Source organism: Dipodomys spectabilis, unplaced genomic scaffold, assembly GCF_019054845.1.
Source record: "Dipodomys spectabilis isolate Male_0828 unplaced genomic scaffold, ASM1905484v1 ptg000547l, whole genome shotgun sequence".
Lineage (NCBI taxonomy): Eukaryota > Metazoa > Chordata > Mammalia > Rodentia > Heteromyidae > Dipodomys > Dipodomys spectabilis.
In genome coordinates this window covers 1,905,905-1,918,792 of record NW_024871224.1, presented here as the reverse complement: position 1 = coordinate 1,918,792, position 12,888 = coordinate 1,905,905, and positions in this window count along the sequence as shown.

Sequence of the window (12,888 nt, the reverse complement as noted above, 5' to 3'; positions counted from 1 at the left end):
TTGCAGTTCCATAGCTTTGTTTACCATTAATATTTTAAATTTTTCAAAAAAAGCAACTGAATCCAGATTTCAGAAGCACTGGGGACAACTAAACTCTAAGCCCCAAGTAAAAGTCAGGTGAAATGACCTCTTGACACAACAATGGAGAGGACCTGACCCGCTAGTTACTATGGGCAGGGGATTTGGATGGGTTTTTTCCAATAGGGGAGACAATGCCTATTTGGATACCTGCCAGGAACTTTAAGTTTTTACCCATTTCCTCTATACAGGAGGATGTCCAAGAATAAACTAACCAACAAGAAAAGAAAAATGGCTATGGTGGCCGAGGCTTGTGTTTAAAAGAAGAAAGACAGAAAGATAACCATTAACCATCCCCAAGGGCAACCAGCCCTTGAGAAGCTCTTGTGCACTCTAATTGCAGATGGTGATACTCCAGCCGTTGGCTGTCCTGACCCTCCCAGTCCTGGCAATGGCCCTATGGAACATACATCAACCTCAACGGGTGACCTGGGCAGTGATCAGTGCTGGCAATGCAGAAATCATCAGAAGCACCACAAGAGAAGCTGTCCCTTAGACCTGGTGGCCTGACCTTCATTTTGATCACCACCCTATGTCATTATGTACGAACGTCTAATATTTCTGTAGAGCTAATTATTTTAATGTTACCTGCTTTAATTGTCCTTTTACTAATTGCTTGTATAACGGCTTTATTGAATCCATACTTATTGTTAAATAATCATCTTTTGTTACGCATCCAGTTTAGATTTTTTACAACCCCACAGGCAAATAGCTGGATTAGAACAAGCCCCACCTTTGGACTCTGAAGGGGCAAAGACTGCTATCCCATTCTTGACTAATGTTAAAGGACTGCTAACGACATTTCTTGACCTGGTAATGCTTTTGTTGATGGTTTTCCTATGCCTTCCTTGCATTACACGTGCACTGCAAAACTCTTATGAGCTTAGCCAGCCAGTTACATAAGATCAAGCTCCAAGGGAATGAATTTCCCTCGAGAAGAATCACAGCCAGAGACAGGTAAGAGGGGGTGTCAGTCTGACCAACCAAAGACACAACCTTCAGCTTGGCTCTGAAGAAGTTCCTGATGACGGGTAAGGCAGACAAGGCACTCCATCCATCCTAGGACAAACGGGTTTGCTTCTTTAAACAAAGAATGGGGAGAAATCGGGAGCCATTGGGAGCTGAGAGTAAAGCTCAAAAGTCTTCTTGACCCCTGTGCTTGCTTAAAGGCACGTATAAGGAACTGGCTTACTTAAAAGACACCAGGTGCCCAGGATTACTTTGCTATGTCTGCAGTTTGTTTTATAATTTCCATGTTTTTATGGACTATAGTAGAGTGTGGGGGCTCATGAGGATGCACCGTGCCACATGTGTAGAACTCCCAATACCCAGGCTGCTCCCATGTTATGAAGAGAACGACCTTACAAGATACTACTGACTTTTATATATGCCCAGGAACTAATTGAACTGCTTTGGACATTTCTAACTGTGGTGGGACTGATGTTTATTACTCTGCTAGGTGGGGATATGAGGTAACTGGCACAGGCTCTTGGATCATGCACGACGGCCCTCCCTCAATATTCTACTCAATAATTTGTTATAAGCACATAGTCAAACTACCTGATATGGCTTAGTTTTTTTTTGTTTACTTATTCAAAATTTTAACATGGATGCATGCACAGTGGTAACATTAAAATTATTAATCAAAATACAAATATTGCAAAATCATAGACAGGTATCATATGTTCAATAGTTCGCACTTATGATTCTAATAATAATTTTGATGAAGATAATGATGACCACGGTGTAGCCTGAATAATAACAAGGTTGTGATTGGAAAGGAAAAATTTTTAGACATCTTTTAAGCCAGATTTCCCACATTAAATACATAGTACATAAAAAGCATTGGGTTAATACAATAAGAATAACGAGGAGAGTTTCAATATCAGGAAATACAATCACATAAACAGGTGAGACATTAAAAACCCTAATGTTATTCTTTCAGTCTCTCTAAATATACTCACTTTTCTTGGTACTATTGTTTTCTTATAAATAAAATCGTTTATTTGCACATGTTGATTATCCCACATAGATAAAATATAATAAGCTGAGTTCTTTCTGTTACAAATGATCTTGTTTGTTCTAGCCTTGGGACTTTAGGAGAAGGCCTCTCAATACCCACATAGCCATTGGCTTAGTTATATATCCCTAGAAGTTAACAACGCATGCCTCAAGCATGCTTCATTCATTAGAAAGAAATCCATGATCAGTTTTAGTTTCCATCCAGTTAACTAGAGAAAATCTATGTATAAATTTATTAAAAACACTTGGCAACAAATAAAGCAATAAGAAATATTTTGATGGACTAAGATGTAGTTTTCAACTTAGTGTGATTAGTTCAAATACAATTCTCATAAAGACACTATTCAATAACCAATGTTTTCCAATGACATATTCTTCAAAATAGCTGTAAACACATGACACAATTTACATAATACCACTTACATATCTGGAGTTACTTTAAAAGAACACGGTCCTTAGAGCCAGGAGGAAAATTTATTTTTATTTCTGCACGAAACAATTTGTGACTTTATACCAACAAACTGAATTTGATTCTTTCCTTATTTGTAAGCTAAGGGGAAAAACGTAAGGACTCTTCACTTTTCTTTTTTTTTGCTCTAGAAGTCAACAATTATATTCTTCAATATTTCTGGTATATTGCCTCTATTTACAGATGAGAAATGTAAGGCCAGTAGTCAATGTAATGAGTAAATAATGATACTAGAATTTGTGTCTATGCTCTTCACTCTGTGTGCTTACAAGCAGAAGTAATTTGGTTATGGAAAGGACCAATATGAAAAGACTGTGGGGAAAAACATACTTTGTAAAAGGTTGTTTAAGTCTAGGTGACCAGTGATGATTACATGAACAGGCTGGTTTCAAGGGCATAAAAAGGAGTACATAGAAATCATATTATTGGCAGAAACTCAGAAAATCTTGATAATTCATTTTATCTAATGGGTGGGAGCAGAAGGGTAAGAAGAAATCTAAAGTGTTCTATATCTCTGGCCAGGCAACTGTGTTAGTGATATCATTGGTGATAGAGATTGCAGGTAGAAATGATGGATTTAGGGGAAAAAACTCTGATAGTTCCAAAGTTTATATTAAACAAATGCAAAGATAGGTTTGTTTAGACATTATCAAAATATCCATGACCATGAATATGAAAAAGAATAATAAAATCGGGGGCATTATTAAAGGGAAGAGGAAAAGGAAAGTTCTGACACAATTCTGAACAATGTGAGTACCAGTGTGGACAAGATTGGAAGAATGAGATAAATAAAACAAGAAACAAGAAAGTAATAAATGCAGATTTACAGAAGTAAAGAAAGGAAAGAATTTGCAGGAAGAAAAGGTCAAAACTGTTACATTGAAGGAAACATGCAATTTGGATTTGAAAACTAAAAAGATATAGACAATGTCAATAAGATAAGTGTTTTGGTGATATCTCCATGATTAAATAACCCTGTCAATCAACCTGCCACAAATTCTTATATGTAGGAAGTGCTCTTTTAAACTTCAAGCTTTTATTGAATGGAAGAGTTCAGACATTACCCTCACCACTAGGATTAAATTACTAAAAAGATAAGGCATTTTGCTTTAATGCCTTTCTTTCATTTTCTCTTACACATTGGCAAGTAGGAAAGGATTCTGATGTAACAACAATACAATGTTGACTTGTAATAACACAATATCTAGGATCTAGTGTTAATTCGGATATTTACTAATTAGCTCCAAAATTTATGGATATTTACATTTCTCCTGGTTAAACTAATGAGCTCCAAGAAAATGTCCCTAAGGAGCATTTCAATTCTAGTTTCACTGTTTGTCTCAAAATACTTTAAATTATACACCCTCTAATGTGGGCATAGGGTTATACTGTGGAACTTTCCCCTTCAGATAGTGAGTACTACCCTATTGCTTAATATGGAGAAAGTACCCTCACACATAGACTGGGTGTGTGCGAACAAGAAGTGGTACTTGAACAAGGGAAAACATGGGACCTATGTTTCTTTGGGGCTGGATTACTTCACTTAATATATTTTTTTCTAAGTCTTTCCGTTTCCTAACAAATGGAGCATTGTTATTCTTTCTGATGGAGGCAAAGAATTCCTTTGTGTATATATACCATATTTTCTTGATCCATTCATCTACTCAATGGCATCTGGGTTGGTTCCATATCTTAGCTATGGTAAATAATGCTGCAATAAACATAGTTGTGCTGGAAGATTTAGTATGGACTTGTATGTGATCATTTGGGTAAATGCCCAAAAGTGGGATTGCTGGGTCTTAGGAGAGCTCTAGGAGTTTTTTGAGGAACCTCCATACAACTTTCCAAAGTGGTTGAACAAGTTCACACTCCCAATAACAATGAAGTAAGGTTCCCTTCTGGCCACATCCACTCCAGCATCTGTTATTATTGTTCTTGTCTATGGCCATTCTAACTGGGGTGAGGTGGTATCTCCATTGTTGTTTTGATTTGTATTTCTCTTATGGCTAGGGAGGTCGGTCATTTCTTCATGGGTCTATTGGCAATCTTTCTTTCCTCTTCACAGAATTTTCTCTGTAAGCCTTTAGCCACTTATATTTTTATTCATTTATTTTTATTTTGAAAATATTTTACAGAGGTGTTACAATTACATGGGCAAGATAATGAGTACATTTCTTATCAAGCATTTTAGCCTCCTCCTTTGTTTCCCCTTCTCATCCTTTCCCATCCTCCCTATCTCCCCCCAATCCTCCCCACTTCCCCCCACGAAAGTGGTAAATTTCGTTTTCGACATAACAACTTGTATATCTCATTGTTGCAATGCAGCCCATTTATTTATTGGGCAGTTGTTTCGTTGAGGATTTGTTGTTGGGGGATTTAATGTTTTGAGTTCCAGATATAATTTACATATGAGAACGTTTTTCATTGTATGACTAGTGAATATCTTCTCCCAATATATAGGCTTTCTATTGATCTTGCTAGCTATAACCTTTGCCGTGCAGAAACTCTGCAATTTCATGCAATCCTATTTTTCCAAATTTTCTTTGATTTGTTGTGTTTCTGTGTCTCTTTTAAGAAACTTTTGGCCTATGCCAAGGAGACCTAGTAATGATTTCAGACCTGTAATTATTTCAGAGTGTCTGCTTTGACTCCGAGGTACTTGATCCATTTGGATTTGATTCTGGTGCAGAATGACATGTATGGATCTATTTTTGATTTTCTACAAGTGATTAACACATTTTGCCAGCACCATTTACTGAAGAGGCTGTCTTTCTTCCATTCTATTTTTTTAGCTCCCTTATCAAATATTAGATGACTATAAGTTTGTGGGTTTATTTATGGGTTTTCAATTCTATTCCATCGGTTCTGAGGTCTGTTCTTGTGCCAGTACCAAGCTGTTTTGATTACAATGTTTTTGTAGTAGTGTTTGAAATTTGTTATTGATATTCCTCCAGCACTGTTCTTTCTCTTAAGGATCATATTTGATATTTGGAGTCTTTTATTGTTCCATATGAATTTTTGGATTGCCTTTTCTATTTCCTTGAAGAATGAGGTTGGAATATTGATAGGTATTTCATTGAATTTGTAGATTGCTTTGGGAAGTGTTGCCATTTTCACGATGTTGATCCTTCCAATACAGGAGCATGAGAGTTTTTTTGCCACTTTCTAAGTTCCGTGTTGATTTCCTTTTTCAAGTTTTTAAAGTTTTCATCATAGAGATCCTCCACTTCTTTGGGTATGTTAATTTCTAGGTATTTTATTTTTTGTGGGGCTATTAAAAATAGAGTTGTTTTCCGGATTTCAATACGCTTTTCTCATTGCTAGCATACGGAAAAGCCATTGATTTTTGAAGGTTAATTTTATACCTTGCTATATTACCAATATTTTGAATCAGCTTGAATAATTTGAGAGTGGAGTCCGTGGGATTCTTTAAATATAAGATTATGTCATCTGCAAAGAGGAAGAGTTTTACTTCTTCTTTCCCTATTTAGATCCTTCTAATGTTTGCATCTTGTTTTATGGTTTAACTAGGCATTTTAATTCTAAATTGATAAGAAGTAGAGAGAGTGGATATCCTGGTCTCGTACCTGAGTTAAGAAGAAATGGCTTTAGTTTTTCACCATTAAGTATAATGCTGGCTGTAGGTTTGTCATAGATAGCCTTTGTTGTACTGAGGAATGTTCCATGGATTCCTAATTTTTGCAGAATCTGCAATGTAAAGGGGTGATGGATCTTGTCAAATCCTTTTTCTGAATCTATTGAGATAACCATGTCGTTTTTGTCCTTGCTCTTGTGTGATGAATTATATTAATTGATTTGCGTATATTGAGACAACTTTGCATGAAATGAAACCTGAAATGAATCATGTTTGATCGTGGTGTATGATTTTTTGGATGAACTGTTGAAGTCGATTGGCCAAAAGTGTGTTGAGAATTCTTGCATTAATGATCATCCAAGAAATGGGTCTATAGTTCTCTTTCTTTGATGACTCCCTGCCTGGTTTTGGGATGAAGGGTATGATGGCTTCATAGAATGAGTTAGGTAGTGAACTTTCTCTTTCAATTTCATTGAAGATTTGGAGGAGTGTTGGTGTGAGCTTTTCTTTGAAGCCCTTGTAGAATTCCACTGTAAATCCATCGGGATCTGGGCTTTTGTTAATGGGAGGACTCTTACTGCTGTTTCTATTTCAATGTTGGATATGGACCTGTTAAGATGGTTTAAGTCATCTTGGTTTAGTTTCAGCATGTCAATATTTGCTAAGAAAAGGTCCATTTCTGCTAAGTTCTCAAACTTATTAGCATAAAGTTTTGAGAAGTATTCCCTTATAATGTTCTGAATCTTGGTTGTTTCCGTGGTGATGTTTCCATTCTCATCTCTGAGTTTATTTATTTGGATGTGTTCGCTTCTTTTTCTGATAAGATTTGCTAAAGTCCTGTCAATTTTGTTAATTTTATAAATGATTCAACTCTTTCTTTTGTTGATTCTTTCTATGGTTTTTTCAGATTCCATTTCTTTAATTTTTATTTAATATTAATTATTTCTTTCCATCTACTGGATTGGGGACTCTCTTGCTGCTCTTATTCAAGGAGGCTCAGATGTCTCATTAAATTGTTGGTTTCAGATCTCTACAAGTTGTTTGTGTTGGAATTCAGGGCTATAAACTTTTCTCTGACTACTGCCTTTGCTGTTTCCCAGAGTAGGTGGTAATTTGTATGTTCATCTTTGCTGAATATCATGAATATTTGAATTTCCTTTCTAATGTCTTTCATGTTCCACTGGTCATTCCACAGTTTGTTTACCAGCCTCCATGTGGTACAGGACTTTCTTCAGTGGCTTTTGGTGATGAGTTCTAATTTTATTCTCTTGTTGTGTGAGAGAATGCAAGGTATAACTTCAATGTTTCTGAATTTGGAAAAGTTTGTTTTGTGACCTAAAATGTGGTCTATTTTGGAAAATGTCCCATGTGCTGCTGAGAAAAACGTGTATTCTGATGCTGCTGGGTGAAATATTTGGTAGATGTTAAATTTAGTTGATATACGCAGTTGTTTAGAACTCTGTTTCTCTGTTGAGTTTTTGCTGAGTTGATCTATCTAGTGTGGAAAATGGTGTGTTAAAGTCCCAAACAATTAATGTCTTTGGATCTATGTCAGATTTGAGGGAAAGTCGTGTTTCTTGAATAAATTTGGGTGCTTGTTTGTTTGGCGAATAGATATTTCGAATTGTAGTATTCTCGTGAAGGAAAGAACACTTAATTAGTATGTAGCAACCTTTTTTTTTTTTATCTCTTCTCACTAATTTTAATTGGAAGTCTATTTTATCTGTTATTAGGATTGCAACTTCCACCTGTTTATGGGGGTTGTTTGCTTGGTAGATTTTGTTCTAGCCTTTCACATTGAAAATGTGTTTGTTTTTATGGGTAATATGTTACTCCTGAAGGCAGCAGATAGAACGATCTTGCTTCTTAATCCAACTTGACAGTCTATGTCGCTTAATTGGAGAGTCAATCCGTTAATGTTGAGAGTTAGGATTGAGAGCTCTTTGTGAGTTCCTGCCATTTTATGCATTTTATGCCCGTTCTTGGTGGCTGCAGCAACTGGGTTCTTCCTATGGTTCTTGGATTCTCAGTTTGGGTGTGGTTTCTTGGCCTTTATTGTGGTCTTGTTGGTTTTCTATGTGTAAGATATCATTAAGTGTCATTTATAGGACTGGTTTGGTGGATATATATTGTTTCAGTTGTTCTTTGGTATGGAAGGTTTTTATTTGGCCTTCGGTTATGAAGGAGAGTATAGCTGGGTACAGTATTCTTGGTTGACAGTTGTTTGTCTTTAGGGCATGGCATATATCATTCCAGGCTCTTCTTGCTGTAATTGTCTCCGCTGAGATATCTGAGGTTATTCTAATTGGTTTCCCTTTGTAAGTGGTTGATCTTTTCTCCTTGACAGCTTTAAGGATTTTTTTCCTTGGAATTGATCCCGTGGGGATTACAATGTCACGGTGGGATATCCTGTCCTAGTCTGGTCTATTTGGGGTTCTAAAAGCTTCTTGAATCTGAGTAGGCCTATCTTTTTTCATGTTTGAGAAGTTCTCTGCTTGGAACATGTTAACCAGATTTCCTAGTTCATTAACTTCTGACTCTAGGTGCTCCTCTACTCCCATTATCCTCAGATTAGGCCTTCTGAGGGTGTCTTCCAAATGTTGAATAGATCTATCATATTTCTTGGATTTGCCTTGGATAGTTGTATGTTCTTTTTCTATAATAACCTGGCTGTCTTCAATCACTAAGATTCAATCTTCTGCCTGGTCTACCCTGCTCTCAAGACTTTCCATTTTGTTTTAATTTCTTTTCCTTCTATTTGGTCAGCTTTGATGACTTCAAATTCTTTGTTGGAGCTTTGTTTTAGATCTTATATGAACTTTATTACTTCCTTAATTTGGTGATGTGTTTATTCTCAAATCACTTACTTCATCGGTTATGGTTTCCTTGGACTCCCATTCCTTCTGTTGGGCTCCATTCAACATTCCCTTTCCGGTCTCCCTGACTTCTTTCAGCTGTCTCTTGGATTCCATGAATGCCTCTATTTGGTAGGAAATTAACACCATTTTTGTGCTAGAACTCTATTTTAAGGCAAGCATCAACCAAAGTCCTGTAGTTGCACAGTCAAATGTCTGGGTCTTTTGTCAGTATCAATTTCTGGGCCTTTGTCAGTATCAAAGATGGAGCTCTCTGGTGGTGGGAGAGGGGTCACCTTCCCTCCTCTGCTTTCTGAGAAGGAGTGAGGATGTTAGGGTTCTACTCATGCCAGAGACTTCGTTACTGTGCTCTCTCTGGTCTGCGATCTGCAGCATGAGTATGTCTGTTCCTTCCTGGTGTTGAGTAGAATACGCACACTGTGTCTGGCATCTTTTTGACTAGTCACTCTCTGTAGGCATGGTGGCTCCAGCCTCTGATGCTCAGATCTGTTTCCTTGCCTAGATACTCCATCTCTGGCCAAACTCTGTGTACTCTGATGGCACACTGGGTGTGATTCTCTAGCCTAGGACTGTTGACTGGAACACTAAAATTGTTGTCTACGTGAAACCTTGTTTAGCCTAGACCTTCTGCCATCTTCCTCCGAACTCGAGATTATGACTTTTTATACTCTAGCTTGGGACAATGATCTGTTGTCAGTTATTTTCTTCTCTTCTCCTTCTTTTGCCCTTCCACTTACATAATTTTTATTTAAAGAAACATATTTGAGTTTGTATTTCTAAATTCTTCAAAATTATCTGAATTTCTTCATACTTCTGGCAGCCTCCTATATCTTTCTCAAGGGAATATTTTGTCACTACCATTTTTATCCCATATGATATTGGATATCTTCCTGTCTAATTCAGTGCAAGATATAAATTACGCTCATCCAGATACTTTAACACTTGTACCAACATAAAATCCTTTTTTATGTAGAAATCACGATTTTAGTATTTCTGGGGAGGTGTCATCTGTCGTTTTTGAATGACCCTACGTGATAATTACATTCAAACATGTTTTAAACCAATATGCCTTTCAGTAGATGAACGGATTAACAAAATGTGACATATATATATGGTTGAATTCTATGCTTCCAATTCAAAAGGGAATGGAAAGATTTTTAAAAATCCTGCTAAATATAGTAAGCAAGACTCAAAGAAACAGATTCCATAGATTCCCTCATTTGTAATAATAGGCAATGTATAGAATAACACTAGCAGATGAGCAGAGTGGCTCAAAAGCTTTGTATATAGGATCATAAAAGATCATGTTGAGCAAAATGAACACCTAGATATGGAAATAGAGGTTTTTCTTAGTGGTTTTTTTTAATGTACTAAGTGATTTCTTTTTTCTTTTGTGTTTTCCCCTATAGTTTATCCCCTTTTGTATTTGATTTCAGTACTGTGTGTATTGCACATGCATTTATCTCAATTTGACAAGGCAAGATGAACAACAAATTGGGGAGACAAAGGACAAAGGGCAAACCAATGCAATAGCAATACTCACAAGACAACATGTTGGAAATTTACATTACAACTTTTGAGGGGTGTGGGGGGAAAGAAAAAGTGTGAGAAAAATGAGATAGTTGGTAAAATTTCGACATGTCATGTATTCACTTCCTTACAATTAATGCAACCCTTGTATATATCACCTTAAAAATAAAATTAAACTAAAAATAAGTTACACAAAGTATAATTGCACTGTATTGCTATAGTAAATATTATTCTATGCGCATTACCTTTTTAAAAATGAACACTATTTGGCATCTAATTTGAATTAATTACACCTTTCTTTATCAGAGGTTCATCAACTTGATTTGTTATCCAAATATACAATATTTTCACAATATACCTGCCATAATTTTCAAAAAAATATAATTTTAGTATTGTCTCATAGTAAAACAGAAAACAGTATAATTCTCTGGAAACTCTTAATTTTTAAAACTGAGTAATTGTTAAAAGGACAGAATATATGTGTTCTTGAAATTCTTACATATACTAACTACTCATTTTCAAATTGTGAACATTCCATATCAGAGATATTCAAAACAGTACTTGTTTGCATGTTATTTAATTCTGCAATAGCTGCAGTTTCTAATGGGGTGTTAGATATTGAGAAATCAACAGAAAAAAAATAACTACATTCTGGTGGATTTTATAAGTATGAAGTATGTGTAATAATTAATTCCTGAAGAGTAAACCGTTGTTCATCAGAGTAAGCTATTATTTCTGTGACCATGAAGCCCAAGCTTTTATGCCATAAAGTCTTCCTAGCCCAACAGTTGCCAACATGTAAGGTGCACCTTAAAATTCCCTTAATTCACACATGAATAGCTTATCATTGTTGTGAAAAAATACTATACTTGTGCTAATATGATGCCCTTCCTATTGTGGAAAGTACACTACACTAAACTTTGCTGCAACATTTTTGTGATTTCTAGAAATCAGAACACTTGCAAATATTATTTATATTTTTATCTATCATAAATATTCAGGAGGCTAAGATGAGAAGATTATGGTTCAAAGCTCACCCAGTCAGGAAGATTCCTTAGATTCTTATCTCCAATAAACTTCTCAGGAAAAGCCAGACTCAAGTGGCCCTGAGGTTGAAGTGGTAGGGCATGAGCCTTGAGCACAAACCGGCTCAGAGAGAGTCGCCAGGCCCAGAGTTCAAACCTGAGGACAAACCAAAAAATAAAAACCACCTCCAACTCTAGCATTTTTCTCATTGTATACAGAGGCATGTACTTAAGAAAATTTCTTCCTGTATTATGGATAGATAGAACAACCAAGACCTCACACAATTACTCTCTTCATACCATGTTACACCAAGCCTCAAAAAATTGCTTGTTCTAAATTTACAAATTAATATCCATTTGTTGGCAACTCTGTCTAGATTATTCACACTATCATTTTATACATGAACTGTTGGAATTATCAATTAATTAAGTTCTAATTATACCTCGCTTGAAAGAATATTTTAGGCAAATAAAATGCCAGATTCATTTGTGAATTTGTCAATTAAAACCTTTACTTAAAAAGAATTTTGTAGTATCCTATAGAATATGAAATTACAAACAAAACCAAAATATTTATTTTAAATCTAAATTCTAATTTAGCAAGATCTAGAAAGTCCTACATTAGATGAACTTTGTATTTTTCCAGGCTTAAACTTTTGTAATCCTTCATTATTTCTTTGAAATCCAACAGAATGATGCTTACTTTTTCAAATTTTTGATTGGGAATCATGAGCCATTTTGCATCTAGGAATGTTGTGTAATGAAGAGAGCATTTAAAACAAAACTGAAGATTATATATGAGTTGCATTTCAATAGGAAACTTGCCTTTTCAAAACATAATGACAAAATGAGCCCAAACTTCCAACTCTGTATTTTGTTGTTTGGCTTGTTTCATTGAGACAAAATTATACTACCTGGTTCAGGGAAGGTATTACTATGTAATCCCACTCTCTAATCTACTGTCTTAGTCTGAGTGCTAGAATTCCAGGCTTGTATCCAATTTCCCTGCCATAGTTTGGTGGTTTATTTAATCTAGATACAGACTAGCAATTCTGAACTTCTCCTATGATCTTATACATTAGATTGACTGCTCAAACTCTTTATGTACTATTTTCAAAAATGTTCTATCATTTGACCCAGGATATGAACATTTTCAGATGCACCTGAAGGGGTCTCCGATTCATTCTTCCATGGATCCAATCCCTTTAATAATGATTACTTGAAATCTTATTATCTCTGGTCCCTAGGTATGTAATATTCTCAAACTTCTTTGAAGAAATTTCACTTGAGGAC